Below are 13,321 nucleotides of genomic sequence, written 5' to 3'. Positions count from 1 at the left end.
AGACAAGCTCAAAACTGGTTCTTCAGACAGTCTTGTCAAGTTACCTCAGCTGTGTTTTCAGATGCTTGCTCAACATTAGCAACCCCAACTTCGGGGAAGAAAGGGGAGGAACCTTCCTTCCTTCTGGTCTTCTGGTCCCTTTTCTCCCAGGCATAAATATCTGGGCATTAGTAAGAGTAAGGAGCCATGTCCCAGCGGTTCCAGAGATCTCCCTCCCACGCACTCAAGCCAGTGAATCCCGAGCATGAGGTGAAGAGTACCAGCGCCAAGTCTCCCGCTGGAAAGGCACCAGCTGTTTTTGAAACAAAGCACTTCCTGGCGACCAAGAAAGTCCATATTAGTAAAAGCTGCCTCTTGGCTCTTCCTAGAGAAATCTCCCTCTCCTTGTTATTTTTAGGAGTTCCTTTCTCCCTGTAGAGAGAATTCCCTGGGTAATACCTCAAACCTCACACCTTCTGCTTCTTCTGGGACATGGGACATCTCCTGGCCACAGAGGGTCCCAGAGGAAGGCTGTGAGTACAAAGCCCAGCTCTGCCACACGTTCCTTCCTGGGAAAGTCACTTAATCTCTGGGCATCCATGTCCTCACTCTGAATTGCTGTTCTGAATTAAACCACACAGTGGATAAAAGGTCTTCCCGATTTCTGCAAAAAAGTAAGCCCAAATATAGATTATGTACTTGGTAGTAGCAGTAGTGCCCTGCTTGGTCATTACATTCCAGGACCCCAGTGGATGCTTGAAACCACAGGTGGGTACTATATCCTAAATGTACTGTTTTCTTCTTTGCATCCATGATGTAGTTTGATTTTTAAACTGAGACATCATAATATATTAACAACAATACTAATAAAGTAGAAGAGTTATAACAATATACTATAATAAAAGTCATATGACTGTAGTCTCCCTCTCCCTCTCCCTCCCTCCCTGACTCTCTTTCTCCCTCTCCTCCTCTCACCCCCTCCCTCCTTCTCCCTCTTTCTCTCAGAATATCTTGATTCCCTTCTGTATCTCTACTATATAGTGTTAAGGTACTTTTTCAGGTTACACTCAACCAGGAGTAAATGAAAATTTGGAAAGTGGAACTGCAGATAAGGGGGCTTACTCTCCACAACAGAATCATCCCTTCATGTCCCAGGGGTTTGACTCTAGGACCCTCTATTAACACCCAAATCTGCAGATGCTCATGTCCCTCATACAAAACGGTGTAGGATTTCCATGTAACCTACGTGTATCCTCTCACACACTTTATGTCATTTTTAGCTGGATTATTTCTACACAAACATCATGAAAATCTTATATAAATAGTTGGTTTATTGTCGTTATAGAGAATAATAACAAGAAAGAAAAGTCTGTATATATTTATTTTAAAATAATATTTTGAACTCATGGTTGGTTGACTCCATGAACAAGGCACTTTCACACATGGAGGGCCAATGGTTTTCACTGAGGCAATCTATTGCCAATAGTTTTGGAGATTCTCTCATATAATTTTCCAGAACCTGAAGAATGATGAAAACAGTGACAGAGTCTCGATAGGACCCAGTAGACCCATAGGCTTAGCTCTGGTTATTCCTGGATTTTGTCATCCTAGTTTACTCTTGCAGCAGAAAGTCTATAAAGATGGCCATGGAGATTTCCCCCTAGCCCCTCCAAAGTTGCCATTCTTCCCAAAGAGGAAAGCAACTTCCCACCCCTGGCATCTGGGTTGGTCTTGGAACTTTAAGAAGTAGAATGTGGGGCTTTGGGGAGACGTGGCTTTCAGGAGCCAGCAGCGGCCACTTGGGCTCTTCCTAATATAGAGAAGCCTGAGCTGGCTTCCTTAAAGATGAGGCATGACCTGGTGAGAAAGACCACCCAACAGCCTGATCAAGCCCCTGGAGGAGCTACTCGGATCATCTCCCAACTGTAGAACCATTGGTTCACCTGAGGCCATCAGCACAGTCCAGGTGAAAGAAGTCCACTTTGCCACCCCGTGGAACTGAAAGCTATAAAGGACTGTGACGTGAGCCACTAGATTCTGGGGTGGTTTGTTTTGTAGAGCTAGATCACTGACACTAATGTTGCTTTGGGTGCCATGACCTCCTTGTGGTTTCTCAAGCTTGATGAGCCTGACTCAGAGCCTTGCTTCCAGCTCCTCCTGCTTCCCTCAAGTAACTTCTACTCATATTTATTCTATGATTAAATCCTTTGTGGGCCTGAGGAATTTTCTCAGAACTTTTTCCAGTGATCCCTAATCCCCAGTCTTTATTACCTTATCCCAGGACACTCATCACTTTACAGATTACATGTTATATTCTCTGGCTATTTGCGGTAAGCCTCACACAGAAGACCTCCAAAAGGGAGGCTTCCATGGGTCTGGTCCTAGAATGCTACCTTCTACCATAAGCTACATTAGCTGAATATTATGGTTTAGATCTGAGGTATCCCCCCAAAACCTCCTGTTAATGCAGGAATGTTCAGAGGAAAAATGATAGAATTGTGAAAGCTGTAACCTAACCAGTCCATCCTAGTTTGAATGGTCTTACTGGGTAGTAACTCTGAGCAGCTTTCCTTGTCCGCCATGGTTTTCTACCTCACCTCAGTCCCAGAGCAATGGAGTTGACTGACCATGGACTGAACCTCTGAAACCATGTTCCCAAAATAAACGTTTTCTCCTATAAACTGGTCTTGTCTTCTAGTTTGGTCACAGCAACAAAAAGTCAACTAACATATTCAGGAAAACTTAGCTGCAATAATGAGGAGATTCAACAACAATCTAGTGGCTTAACGTAGATTAATCATTTCTCTTGGATCCAAGGTGAATTTTCCAAAGTGACAGGTAGCTCTGTTCACAAAAGTCTTTGGGGGAAGGACCTAAAAATCAGCATACTACAGTGATGCAGCCACTTCAGTGTTTGCAGCAACTTAATTCATAATAGCCAAGCTATGAAAACAACCAAGGTGCTCGACAACAGATGAATAGGTAGAGAAAACATGGTACATATACACAATACAATATTACTCAGCCATAAAGAGGAATAAAATTGTGGCATTTGCCAGTAAATGGATGGAAATGGAGAAGATCAGGCTAAGTGAAATAAACCAGTCCCCCCAAATCCAAAAGCAGAATATTCTCTCTGATATATGGATACTAACCCACAACAAGGGAGGGTAAGATGAGAAGTTCATGGGACTAAACTAAAGGGAAGGAAGGGGAAATGGGAATAAAAGAGACAGTAAAATGAATCAGATGTATCTTTCCTATCCTTTTATATGAATATGTGACCAATGTAACTCCACATCATATACAACCACAATAATGGGATCCTAATTGGAACAAGTTATACTTAATTCTATGGATGTATGGCATGTCAAAAAACACTTTACTGTCATGTATATCAAGAAAGAACAAACTAATTAAAAAATAAACAAGGGCTGGGGGCATACCTTAGTAGTAGTGTGTTCACCTAGGCTGCATAGTCCTGGTTTCAATCCCTAGCACCAAAAAATAAATAAACAAAGAAATACATTTAAATTAAAGTAATTAGAAATATCAACATGCAAAAAGCCTTTAGGGACCTGAGTTCCTCCATGTGACTCTTCACCATATCCTGTAAGGTTGAGACTTGGCAGAAAATCCCTTTTTCTTAGCTCATGGGAAGGTACAGGGAACTTGCTTGGATATCTTAAATCTCAGACTCAAGGTGTCACAAAAAACCCTGCTCTTATGGTCAACCCTACCAATAAGGAAATATGAGGCCAGAATCTGGCTGGGCATCCATGTGCCCAGTACAAGCTCAGGAGCATGTGGAGGAAATCAGTTTTCAAGTAACAGCAGGAGACGTGGCCACAATTTCATCACAAATGGATAGCTTTCCCAGGAATAGTTCTATGGAACTTGTACCAAAAGAACTAGCACTGGAATTCATAATAAGCAGAGGAGATAAATGATGCTCATGCACCCTCTTTTCTGAGGTTCTTTGGGTTTAACTGCATAGTGGATTAGCTAATGCGATCCACCAAAAATCTGCTGAGAGAAAAACAAGCATACAGACTTGCACAGCACAGAAATCAGGAAGACAGAGATATGAGGCACGGGAGTATGCAGTGGATGAAGAACACTATTCCTGCTTCAAGTCCAACTATGCCACTGACTGATGGTTTGTGAACTAATTGATTCTGATCATTAGCTTCTTTTTCTAGAAAATCCCCCAAATAACTTTAGAAGGTATCTTTGGGAATTAAATTATGAATATGAAAGCCGACAAGAATTCCAAAGGCAGAATAAATATTGGATGTGATTTGAGCAGACAGGAAATGGCACTAAAATATGGCCCAACATTTCAGAGCTGGCTTGGGGATAGAGAGTTCTGGCCATGCCTAAACCATTGACTATGCAAAAATTAAACCTAAGTCTTGTTGTAAAGAAAAGGGAAATAATAACAGCCTCACCAGAGCCAACCAGTGTGGAGACTTCCATCATGAAGAAATCATGGTTACCATTTCCCTTCAGAGGTTCATATTAAATAACAACTTTTCAGCAGAGTAACCTCAAGTGCTTCAAAATGCATCTGCTCATACAAAACTAATAATTCTACCACTAAGGCTGGCATTTATTTTCCAAGTAAAGTCTTAGAGACGATTGTATGCAAAACCTAAAGTAGGAATTCTGTACATTTGTATTATTACAGGGCTTTTATAAGTCAGTTACCCTTTGTGTTGTATTTGTCTATTATACAGCACTTTCCAAATAAAAATAAGACTTGCCTATCTGGTATCTGGTCAAATTCCTATGCAAGATGTATGTGGATATATATACACACATTGTGACAAAGACATTTAAAAACCTGAAATCCAGGACACAAAACACTAAGGATTCAATCAACATGAAAGACTTCTACAATACAAGCTCAAATTTCTTTTTAAACTCTGATCACTATACAGTGAAAAAATCAAGTTCCTAGACTGAATTTAAAAATTACAGGATTCCCCAATTAGCTGACTCTAACACGGTTAGATTGTGAAGACCCTAGTTAACAATGAGCCATTTGATGTCCCCAAGTAGACATTATATTGAATCATTCTCTTTATATTAAGGGTTACTAGTCTCTTCTATTTCTATGGAAATTAGTAGTCCCATAAAAATTCCTAGATTTCTCAAGAAACCACACTTTCCACCCTCCATAGCTAGCTTTTCAAATGCTTCATCACCATCTGCAGAAAATCAATTAATTAATTAATCAATTAATGCCATAATGATTATAAAACAACACTGCTTAATCAGTAGCTCCCTTGAGTAATCTTTTGCAGTTGCCTTATTAACTAGGCCATCTAAATCAATATCAATCATACTTTGTTTTATAGAGCCCTGGAGTGAGTGGTACTCTTTCAAGGAAATCCAGAAAGACACATCTAATGTGATGTTTCATTGACATAGAATGAATTGATTTACATTCTCCACACACTAGAGACTTTGGCGGAAATAGCAGAAACATCAACCTTTGTATGTTGTATTAGTCAATTGTTTTTGTTGTTGTTGTTGTTGTTGTTGTTGTTTTGGATGCCAAAAGTCCTGAAAGGAACAATTTTATAGGAGGAGAAAATTGATTTGGTACTCATGGTTTCAGAGGTCTGGGTCCTTGGATAGCTGACTTCATTCCTCAGGGCCTGAGCTGAGACAGAACATCATGGCAGAAGTGTGTGGTGGAGGAAAGCAACTGAGAGCATGGCATCAGGAAGCAAAGAAAGAGCTCACCTCACCATGACAAATTTAAAACACAAAGTCATGCCCCAGTGACCCACCTCCTCCAGCTATGCCTATCAGCCTACAGTTACCACCAAGTTAATCACCATCGAATCAATGTACTGATTAGGTTAAGTTTTTGTAACTAAATCATTTTTCCTCTGAGCTTCTCTTATATTTTTTCACAATAAGCTTGTTGGGGACACCTAATATCTAAACCACAAAAGCCTCCAAAAGTTTATTCCCATCTTACAATTCAAAATAAATTTAGTCCATTTGAAGAGTTCCATAGTCTCAACAGTTTTAGGATTACCCAAAAGTCCAAGTCCAGACTCTCATCTGAGACTCAAGGCAAACTCTTAGCATGAGCACCAGTAAAATTCAAAAGCATGTTACACATATACAGTATGTAAAAGTACATATTAAACATTTCTATGTGAAGAAATAGGGGCATAGAAAGAAGGAACGGGACCAAAGCAAGATGGAAATCCAGATGAGCAAACAAACCCTATACTTCCATTCTGGCATCTGGAACCCATGGCATAGTGATACTCTCTCCAAAGGGCTTGGGTAGCTCTGCCCCTGTGGCTTTACTTGTGGCCCAGATGGCCTCTCTCTTGGCTTGTATGTGCTTTATTCCTGCAGCCTTCCTCAGCAGACATTCCATGGTACTGACATTTATTAATTTGGGGAGTCACCACTGCAGCTTTGACTTCCTTTTCACATCTGTACTTATTGCCCTATCAGCAGCAGCCAACAGGGGTTCTGACCCAATTGCATTTTGTATGGCTTCCCAGGCCTTCCTTTGAAATCTCCATAGAACCCCCCCATGACCCTCTGACTCCAGCATCCTGCATTCCAGCAGAACCAGTACCACATGGTTGCTGCCAAGGTCTGCCACCATCTCAAGAAGTAGCCAGTCCTCCAGGGACCACAGCTACAGAAACTCTGAGTGCCTGAGTTGAGCAGGGTGAAACAACTTTCTATAACCCCCCCCCATAACCTCCTTCTCCACCCCAACCCCTGCGGCAAGTAGGGTGACACACTGGTCTCTTCTTAAAACAATTGTTACTTTAAACCCTTGAGCTGGAGATGGGTGTGGTCTTGCCAATTCCTGAGATGCCCTCAAGCTCTCTTTCCTATTGATCGGGTAAAGGGTTGGGTAAAGTATTCATCAGTGTCTCTTTAATGGCTATATCTTTAATAACTGCAACTTCCTTAGCCCCAGTTTTGCTCCCACTTTTCAAATCCAAGTTTTTCAAATCTCTCCACTCTGTTTTCTGCTCCTTATTATCACAACAAACTTGGCTAGAAGATTCAAGCAGTATCCATGCCAACACCTGAAGCCTATGCTACTTTGAAATTTCCCCACTAGATTAATTAGTCCATCACTTTTAAATTCAGCCTCACAGAAAGTCCCAGGAACAGACAAAACATAGACAACTTCTTAGCCGGAATGTAACACGAGTGACCTTCAGTCCCATTTCCAATAGAATCCTCCTTCTGGTCCTCAATCCTCACAAACCCTGTCTTTACTGTCCATAGTCCTGTGGGCATTCTGGTCCCCTAAGCTCCCACCAGGAGAGCTCTCATCCATTAAGCTCTACTTACAGCATTCTAAAACTTCTCCAGGGTTCATCTCTAAACTTTCCAAAATTCTTCTCACAATTTTCAAAGAGTTCAAAAAGCTTCTGTACCACATGGTGAGGATAGTTAGAGCAATGACATCACTTCTGATACCAACTTCTGCTTTAATCAGCTTTTTCACTACTCTGACCAAAATGCCTGACAAGACCAATAAGAGGAGCGAAAGTTTATTTGGGAGCTTACAGTTTCAGAGGTCTTTATATGTAGGTAGCCAACTCCATTGCTCTGGGCCCAGAGTGAGGTAGAACATCATGGTGGAAGAATTGTGCCAGAGGAAAGTGGCCTAGGGCAACCAGGAATCAGAGAAAGACTTTGTTCATCATATACAATATACCCAAAGGCATATCCCCAATGACCCCACCACCTTCAGCCACACCCTACCAGCTAGTTAAACCCTACCAGATAATTAATTACTGATTAGGTTAAGTCTCTCATAAACCAATCATTTTACCTATGAGTTTTCTTGCATTATTTCACACATGAGCTTTTGGGGGACTCCTAATGTCTAAACCATAACTACTGAGATGCTTGAATAATCATGGACCTGCCATCAGAGGTTTAATAAGACTGTTATATTTGCCAAACTAAAACCTTGACCTCAATCAGGAACTGATTCCACCAGGGATAAATGAAGAAGGAGGAAGATGTATTTGATTCTTACTAAGCTCTCTCCAAACAAACTAAGGTCATTGTGTGGCCCCTATAAAAATCAATACTTTATTAAAGTAAAGAATCTCTAGGATTTAAGTCTTCAAGTGTAGCTCAACTGTTTGTCCAGTGAAAGAGAACAGAAGATGAATAATGTTCTATCTGTTCATTATAAATTCAGTGGGGAATATAAGGTCCACTTGTCTAGAGGCTGAGTTGCCACCAAGGCTTAAAAAGAAGGATGTACAGTCATAAAACTGTAGGAATCTTATTATCCACAAGTTCAAACCCAACTTTGACCTGTTACATGATGTCATTTTAATGAAAAGCTCTTGTTGGAACTTTTTATTGTTTAACATGATGTATCTTTAGTACAGGACATGAAATCACTCTACAGAACACAATGAAGTTCCAGGTAGACAGATGCTCAAACACAATAGAAATGAGAAAAAAAAATAGAAAGCTGATTTCTAAAGTTTCAAAAACATCATCCAAAAGTATACTTAAGTATGTTAAGTAACTAAAGAGAATTTTACATGCATGTTGGAAACTTTAAGTTGTTTTTGTTCTCGTATTGTCAGCTTCCTGTCACTATAACAAATACCTAAGATAATGAATTTATAAAGAGAAAAGGTTTATTTTGGCTGAGTTTGGTAAGATTCTGTTCATAATCAGACAGATCCTTTGCTTTTAAGTCTCTGGTAGGAGATAGCACATCATGCCAGGAATGTTAGGTATAGCAAAACCTGCTCACAACATGACCAGGAACAAAAGAAAGAAGACAAGGGACTGAGATTCCATTTTACCCTTCACAGGTACATCCTCAATGATAGAAAGACCTTTCACATGGCCCCTCAAGTCTCCACCACTTCCCAGTAGTGTCAAGCTGAGGAATAACATATGGGCTTTGGGGGAACTTTCAAATTCAAACTATGGGAGCCAGGGAGAGAATATTTCTTGTGCTGTGAGAGGGAGGAAGGAGGGATGTAATCACTTAGGGTAGGAGGAAAAGAAGTAAAGACTTAGGAGATGATATTAAATGAGATGAAGTTTTGGTTGCTGTTGTTGCTGTTTTGCTTTGTTCTTAAATTATAAAGTGTATTTTAACGAATGTTCTCAAAATAACAGATGATCGGGTATGCAAAATAGCCATGTCTATTATAGTCCCTTTAGACTGCTCTAACAAAATACCACAGACTGGATGGCTTGAACCAGCTTCCCCACAGAAAAGTGCAGACCCCTGGTTTCTTAGCATCATGTTCTAGACCATGAATCTTTAGCTTTCCTTGAATGGAGAGGAAGAACCTAGCAGAAGATAAGAGATATTGTGCAGCCAGGCCTGGATATGGCTTATCTCACTTATGCCCATATTCCATCCACCAGAACCCAGCTATGTTGTACTATTTCAATGCAAAGATGCTGAGAAGTGACTATGTGACTAGCAGGAAAGCCAAATGTCTTTCTTAATTTTCCTCCTGGTCACATGGGCACCAAATATTTGCAACATGTCTATGCTTATGGTATTTGATCAATTCTGTTTCAGGATGGAGACTCTAAAGAACAGAAATGCTGTAATATTTGAGGAGATAAAAAGCTGATTACCCAGATTTGGACATCAGAACTTGTATACATGTGTCAAATGATAACAGTATGCTTACATAAATAAGTACAAATGATATGTATCTGTTAAACATAAAAGAAAGAGCAGACATGCCATAGAAGGTATAATTCTAATACAAAAGGAAATAGTAAATGCAAAAGAAGTCATTTTAGTGAAATACTGTGAAGATATAACCAGAATGAAGAGAAAACAAGACAAAAACCATTGGATAATGCTATAAGAGATAGTACCACACATAAAATCCATCTGTACATAATTTGTAGGCAAAGTTAAATTCAAAGTGAACAAGTAAGTGATGCAGTTAGTTTTCTACAAACAAGAGCTTCATAATGTTGGGAAATCTTACCAATAATTCATAATGAGAGAGGGAGTCATGATAGAACTTTTTAGTAATGCACTGATATTTGACGATTGAATGTGGCAGTGTATTTAAAAAGGTCACATTTAAAAAGTTGTAGAAGAAGTTGTATATCATTTTTTTCCTAAAAGTTAGTATTCCAGGTTGGTTAAAGTTTTTTGGTGATATGCATCTATGACTTAATAGATACTGTGAAGCTTTCAGCAATGATGAATGAATAATAATAAAAAATTCAGCTTCCACTGTTAGGAAAAATTATCAGGAGACTTGGAGTAGAAGACAAATTTCTCCATCTAATATCATAATATATATATATATATATATATATATATATATATATATATACACACACACACATATATACATGTACACACATATACATCAAATACATCATACAGTTATTATCGTATTTAATAGTAAAATAATATTGGGCACATTCTCCATAACAGAGAACAAAGCATGGATTTCTACTTTTACCACTTCTCTTCAACATGGTACTAAATGTCCTAATCAGCAAATAAAACCAGAAAGGCTGGGAAGCAGGAGAAACAAATGTATCCAGTTTAGAAAGGAAGAATTTAAATTGCTACCATCCATTAACAACATGAAAAGTCCTAAGGAATTTCCAAAACAGTTACTAGAACTAAGAAATGAAAGGTATTTAGTGAGTTTGCAGAATGCAAGATCAAAATGCAAAACTATATTGTCTCTATATATGAGCAACAAATCATTGAAAATTAATTTTCAAAGTAATATCAGGTACAATAGCTTCAAAAACATAAAATACTTAAGAATAACGTTTTTTACAGGATGGATATTTTTCAAAAGAATAGGAATAGACCCACCTAAGATACAGTTTTCCCATACCTTGTTATTTATCAAAAAAAAAAAAACAACTAAAATCAGCATATTACAGTGATACAGGCACATTAATGTTTACAGGAGGTCAACTCACAATAGCCAAGTTATGGAAGCAGCCCAGATGCCTGTCGATATATGAATGGATTAAGAAAATGTGGTATATATACACATTGGAGTTTTACTCAGCCATAAAGAATAAAATTATGGCATTGGCCAGTAAATGAATGGAACTGGAGAACATTATGCTAAATGAAATAAGTCAGACTCAGAAAATCAAGTCAAATTTTTCTGTCATATGTGGAAACTACATCAAATTAAGGCAAAAAAGGAGAGGATCAGATCTCACAAGGATATAGGGAAGATCAATAAAGTAGAGAAGGGAGTATGAGGGGTGAGGGTTAGCAAAATAGAGGAAATGCAGAATGAATTTGACAAAATTATGCTGTGTACATATATGGATACACCACAGTGAATTCTGCTTTTATGTTTATTTATAAAATAGCAATTTACAAAACAATAAATAAATAGAAGTCAGTAGAGGAGAGAACTGAGAAGGGAAGAAAGGAAGGAAAGAGGAGGCATTAGGGATAGGATGGAGGAAATTATGCATGCATATATAATTATGTCAAAATGAACCAAACCTTTATGTATAAATAATTTTTAAAAGAATAATTTTTTTAAACTACAAAACATTAATTGCCAAGACAATTAAAGATGAAAATAAAAGGAATATTGCATGCATGTGCACTGGAAGATACAATACTGTTATGGTCCCAGTTCTCCAAAATTAATCAATATACTTGATGATATCCAAATTATGACCTCAACAGTATTTTTATATAAAAATTGGCAAGTTGATTCAATAGACTTAGAGATAAGAACCATATGATCATCTCAATAAACTCAGGAAAAGCATTCGACAAAATACAGCACCCCTTCAGGTTCAAAACACTAGAAAATTAGGGATAACAAGAACGTATCTCAACATTATAAAAGCTATCTATGCTAAGCCCCCCCCAAAAGCCCAACATTGTTCTAAATGGAGAAAAATTGAAAGCATTCCCTCTAAAAACTGGAACAAGACAGGGATGCCTTCTTTCACCACTTCTATTTAACATAGTTCTTGAAACATTGGCCAGAGCAATTAGACAGATGAAATTAGACAGACTCAAATTAGCAATTAGACAGATTCAAATTAGCACTCTTTGCTGACAATATGATTCTATACCTGAAAGACCCCAAAAATTTCACTAGAAAACTTCAAGAACTAGTAAATGAATTCAGCAAAGTAGCAGGATACAAAACCAGCACCCATAAATCCAAAGCATTTCTGTATATCAGTGACAAATCCTCTGAAAGGGAAATGAGGAAAACTACCCCATTTACAATAGCCTAAAAAAAAAAAACCTTGGGAATCAACCTAACAAAAGAGGTGAAAGACCTCTACAATGAAAACTACAGAACACTAAAGAAAAAAATTAAAGAAGACCTTAGAAGATGGAAAGATCTCCCTTGTTCTTGGATAGGCAGAACTAATATTGTCAAAATGATCATACTACCAAAAGTAATATACAGATTTAATGCAATTCCAATGAAAATCTCAATGACATTCCTCATAGAAATAGAAAAAGCAATCATAAAATTCATCTAGAAAATAAGAGGCCCAGAATAGCTAAAGCAATCCTTAGCAGAAAGAGTGAAGTAGGTGGCATCACTATACCAGACCTTCAACTATACTACAGAGCAATAGTAACAAAAATAGTATGGTATTGGCACCAAAATAGATTGGTAGCCCAATGGTACAGAATAGAGGACACAGAGATTTACCCACATAATTACTGTTATCTTATATTTGACAAATGTGCCAAAAATGTACATTGGAGAAAAGATAGCCTCTTCAACAAATGGTTCTGAGAGAACTGGAAATTCATATGCAACAAAATGAAATTAAATCCCTATCTCTCACCATGCACAAAACTCAACTCAAAGTGGATCAAGGACCTAATAATACAACTAGAGACCCTGCATCTAATAGAAGAAAAAAGTAGACCCCAATCTCCATCATATTGGATTAGGCCTGTACTTCCTTAATAAGACTCCTATAATACAAGAATTAAAATCAATAATTAATAAATGGTATGGATTCAAACTAAAAAGCTTCTTCTCAGCAAAAGAAATAATCAGTGAGGTGAATAGAGAGCCTACAGCTTGGGAGCAAAATTTTTCCACTTGCATGTTAGATAGAGCACTAATCTCTAGGGTATATAAAGGACTCAAAAATCTAAACACAAAAATAACAAATAACCCAATCAATAAATGGGCCAAGGAACTGAACAGACACTTCTCAGAAAGTGATATACAATCAACCAACAAGTATATGAAAAAATGTTCAACATCTCTAGCAATTAGAGAATAATTGCAGATAAGATCAAAACTACTCTAAGATTTTATCTCATTCCAGTCAG

This window comes from Callospermophilus lateralis, chromosome 16, assembly GCF_048772815.1.
Source record: "Callospermophilus lateralis isolate mCalLat2 chromosome 16, mCalLat2.hap1, whole genome shotgun sequence".
Classification (NCBI taxonomy): domain Eukaryota; kingdom Metazoa; phylum Chordata; class Mammalia; order Rodentia; family Sciuridae; genus Callospermophilus; species Callospermophilus lateralis.
Note: the sequence above shows the minus strand (reverse complement) of the source record.